The following is a 4,467-nucleotide window of genomic DNA, read 5'->3' as shown; positions in this document are numbered from 1 at the left end:
AGTCCGACTCATGACTCCTACAAAAAAAGTGCTTCTAGGAGGCAGACCGTATTTGGTTTGCATTTTCTTTTCTTTTACTTTTAGTTATATTATTTTTTAAATTTTTCTAGGAATAGTCACTTGCTTATTCTTTGTTTTTAATCAAGAGCGGGGTAATAGGAGTATGGGGTGAAAGTTTTTTTTATCAAATTTTGTAATTTTTTTAGGTTTTTGGAATTAATCTACACCCACGACGTAGACATCTTTGCCCATGACGTGGTATTCGAATAAGCCCTAATTTCTGATACTCATTATCACAACATGACTGTTACATCCCGAAAACCATGATAAAAATTTTCATTTTATATAAAACATTTCCACAAAACCACCAGATATAAACCATTGTTTTCAAATCAAATCCATAGAATCAGAGTATCAAAACACTCTCAAAACATAAATCAACAGGAGGATGTGTACAATCATGTCTTTGCCTTGCCCCGATCATCTGATGTACCTGAAACCAATGAAATAAAAAAATATAAGCCAAAGCTTAGTGAGTTCCCCCAAAATACCACACACAACAGAACATAAACAATACATGCTCACCGGGCCCACTGTATAAAACTGGATTGCCCCTGGGACCACAGTTTCCCGAATGGATTACCATGGCCACAGTCTCTTCGAATGGATTTCCCTGGCCCATAGTCTCCCGAATGGATTGCCCCGAGTTTGTTGTCCAACAACACAAAGCAGTACCGCATCAACCCAACCACACTATGTCGACATATGCAACATATAAATAATAACCAACAAGTACAAGTGATTATACAGATCCACAAAGCTAACAAATCACTTTATCATAACAGTATCCTATACACAAGGATACATGAGACAATATAGTGGTCCGACATTGGTGACTTCGACCCGCAAATACAATGAGGAAAACTCACCTCGAAGTCTATAAGATTGTTGAACTGATCACAGATCCAAATACCGGCTCTACAGGTCACCTATAAAACAACCAGGGACCAAGCCTCAATCTACAACTCAAATTACTCCATTGGTCCTAAAGTCAAAATTGGTCAAAGTCAACGATCAACAATCAAAAGTCAAAATTCAACATTCATCCAAACTACACCAACGTAATAGCTCTACGCCCAGCATAGAGCCTACGATGGCAAAATGGGGGAAAATGGAGCAACGCCCCACGTATGGGAATTTACGCCCTGTGTAAACCCCTGATGCCTTAAATTAATTATTAAGCCCTTAATTCAGTCCAATAGCTCATCCAACTTCTAGATCTCTATCTTATAAACGTCTTAATGGATAAAGTCTCAGACTTTATCCATTTGCATGCATACCAAGGGCATATAATCATAACCTAAGTCCAAAACGTCACCTAATTCTAACTCATGCATGGTTGGATGAGACTGACCAAGCTCTCATTTTTATGACTTAATAACCCTAAAAACGTCTGGAAATAACACTCTAGTAGTCTGGAGTAGCTCTTACTCATATGCACCATAGTTATGGGGACAAAAAGCATGAAATCCTAAGCATAACTAGATCCAACATAAAAACACATCAAAGTGGTAACTTTATACCTTCTAGAGATGGTTAACGGAATGAAAATTTTGGATCTAAGCTGGTTTGAGCTCCCAAGTGGTTCCACAATCTTCTTCATCCTTCATAAGTAAACACAAAACACACTTAAGGCTCAAAACTCTTAAAAAGGGGATTAGGGTTTTAAAGGGGTCGTTTGGGAGGATGGAGGCTGAGGATGGAAGGGCCTCAAGGGATTTATAGCCTTTAAATAGGGCTCAAAATCCCAAGATTAGGGTTTTGGTCCTGGGAAGCTATGCGGTGCATAGCTTGATCTACGCCTTGCATAGATCATTAAGTCCCCACATCAGGATTCCCTCCTATGCGCTGCGTAGGATATTACCCCACGCCCCGCGTAGGACTATACTTCCCAAAACTTAATGTTTTAATTAATTAAGGAAAGATTTTTACCTACAAGGATCGGGTGTTACAATGACAAACACATGGTCACGACGTGAGGATTTTGGGGGACCAGCCATATGTTTTTAACCCTAAAATGCCATTTAACTATCACTTTCACAACCAACTCATAACTTGCGCTCCTGTTTTTTCCCACACTTTGATTTTTCGGCAATTACCACTACTTTCTTTCCATTTTTCGTGTTAAATCCGCATCCAAGGTATGATTCTTCAATGTACCGCATTTAATCTTTGCTCTATTGCACTTAGTTTTACTAGGGTTTACTTATTTTTGAACAATAGGTGCGATTTTGGGTTAAGGTTGATAGACATTGTCAATTTGTGCCTAAAGTACCCTATAACAAAACCCTTTTGCTTAATTGGACAAAAATGGCCGAAGAATCCCGATTGGAATCTACTGTCGTCAAAGCTCATGACGTGAGGTCTGGGCAAAGAGAAGTTGATTTTGTTTTGTTTTTCCTTACATTTTGTGTTTGTTTGTGGTTGGTTTGTATATTATTTTGCAGGATAATGGGACCAAGAAGAGGACAACAACAACCTCAAGAAGATTTGTCAAACCTCCACCCATTTTACCAATTCTGGTCTACCATTTTTTACGATGTTTTAAGGACTTACAACAACCGGTTGGGATGACTTCACAATCGGGATTTTGTTGTATCACAAATAATTGATTGGGCAAAATTGAATAACATCGGAATCTTAGAAAGGCTCAATCAATACTTAACGAAGTTGTATGTTGGAACTGGAGTTCATATCAATTGGAATAGATGGAGAAACCTAATTTCTATCAAAAAATCGGTTTATAAAGAACTTTGTGTGGAATTATTTGCAAAGGTTAGCTTTGAGGAGAATACGGAGGATCCACAATATGAAAAAGCGTTTGTATTCCGGCTAGGAAGGGAATACCCAGAATGTAGCTTGGTTGAATTGGCTTGGAGAATGGGATTATACGAACAACATGAAGCTATGTCACCACAATTCGACATGTTCTTATGGGCCGTGGCTAGAGACTATTCTGAAGGGGTGAAAAACTATGGATTTTGGACCAATATTGCAAGTAGTAACTACAACCCAAGTATTTCTCAAGAAAGTCAAATTCGGTCTCCAATACATCGCCTTATCCACCGCATTGTTACATTTAGCATTAACCATAAAAAAGCATAAGGATAAGGTCACGAGCCTCAATTTATTTTATCTATGGAGTATTTTGATGCCAGGGGTTTTCTGCAATATACCCTACTTTCTTGGTAAATTTTTTGGGGGAAAAAGTAGTTAATTCACGAGCGGGAAGCCCAATTGCAGGGGGGGGGGGGGGGGGACTTTGTGACCGGTGTAGCGAAATCTTGTGGAGTTTTTATCCCATGCATGTTTCGTTCGTTGAACTGTATTCCGGGAAATGATCTTACCATGAATTTCTTAGAGATTATAAGAACGGTGGTGAACTTGGGAGGTACATATGGAATACCACCAGATGACCCATAATTGCTAATGGATGGTGTAAAGGAACCAAGACCTCAAGGAAGAAGGAATGTGCGAGCGAGATGTGGAGAACGAGCACAACCACCACCACGAGACGTGCCCATAAGGGGAGCCCCAACTGACCCGTTTCAAAACCGAGTTGGCACGTACTTGGATAATCTTCGTGGGGGAGTAAACTACCTCGATCAATTTATGGATACATTATTCTCACATTTCCACATTGAGCGCCTAGAAAATATGCCATAACAATTACCGTACATTCTAACGTGGGAAGAATTGTGGGCAACCGAGGATTTTGGAGCCGAGACGAATGGTGCCCGAGATGAGGAAGACGAGTGATTATCCTTTTTATTTTATTTTTATTTTGTGTGCTTTATTTTAGATTTGTTTTTAATTGTTATTATTTTAGTGTGTTTTTAATTTGTTTTGTTTTAAAACTTGTAACCAGATGATTGTATTTGTTTCCTTGTTTCATCTCTAGGATTCTTGTTATTTTTTATGTCGCAGAATTAAAATGATTTTTATGAAAAGCTGTGATCATTTAAAGGATATTGAAAACCACAACTTTTGATAAGTGTGGATTGCATATTAAGAGTGTTAGAGATAATGAGAGTCTTTACAGAAAAAGAGGTCTAGAAACAGTCTAATGCCATTTAGAAGTGAATGGAAGATATATCAAGAAATGCAATTTTGGCAAAATTTGTTCCGAGACCCTCCGGTTTTCACAATCTAACCAGCCATATGTCAAGTATATGAGTTTCACACCTAACAAGTTATAATTATGGATGTTCCGACACATTCCAACTTACCCTCGCTCAAATTAGCACAAAAACTAACATCACGCAATCAATCATATTCTCAGAAAGTAGGGAGGACGAAAAACTTACACTTTAAAGGTAGCTTCGTGATAAAACTCCCACATTTTAAAATATTTATTGTCATAAAAATATGGTAACCATGTTTAATTTCTTTTTTGTCATGACAGAC

At 38.2% G+C, this 4,467-nt stretch overlaps 1 long non-coding RNA gene across 2 annotated transcripts; it reads right to left on the bottom strand.

Moving 5' to 3' along the window:
* Nucleotides 1–327: 327 nt before the first annotated feature.
* LOC145116931 (uncharacterized) lies at nucleotides 328–3,669 on the bottom strand. 2 transcript variants are annotated; one of them, XR_013712388.1, is made up of 5 exons: nucleotides 3,408–3,669; nucleotides 1,584–1,664; nucleotides 930–989; nucleotides 586–753; nucleotides 328–493 (listed from the first exon to the last, which is right to left on the bottom strand). It is a non-coding gene; the product is annotated as an uncharacterized LOC145116931 (long non-coding RNA). The 2 variants fall into 2 exon arrangements; XR_013712387.1 differs by lacking the exon at nucleotides 3,408–3,669 and adding an exon at nucleotides 1,993–3,312.
* Between the last annotated feature and the right edge of the window lie 798 nt (nucleotides 3,670–4,467).

This window comes from Lactuca virosa, chromosome 5, assembly GCF_052849685.1.
Source record: "Lactuca virosa cultivar CGN04683 chromosome 5, Lactuca_virosa_CGN04683_v6, whole genome shotgun sequence".
NCBI lineage: Eukaryota > Viridiplantae > Streptophyta > Magnoliopsida > Asterales > Asteraceae > Lactuca > Lactuca virosa.
Note: the sequence above shows the minus strand (reverse complement) of the source record. Positions and strands in the feature narration are given on the sequence as shown.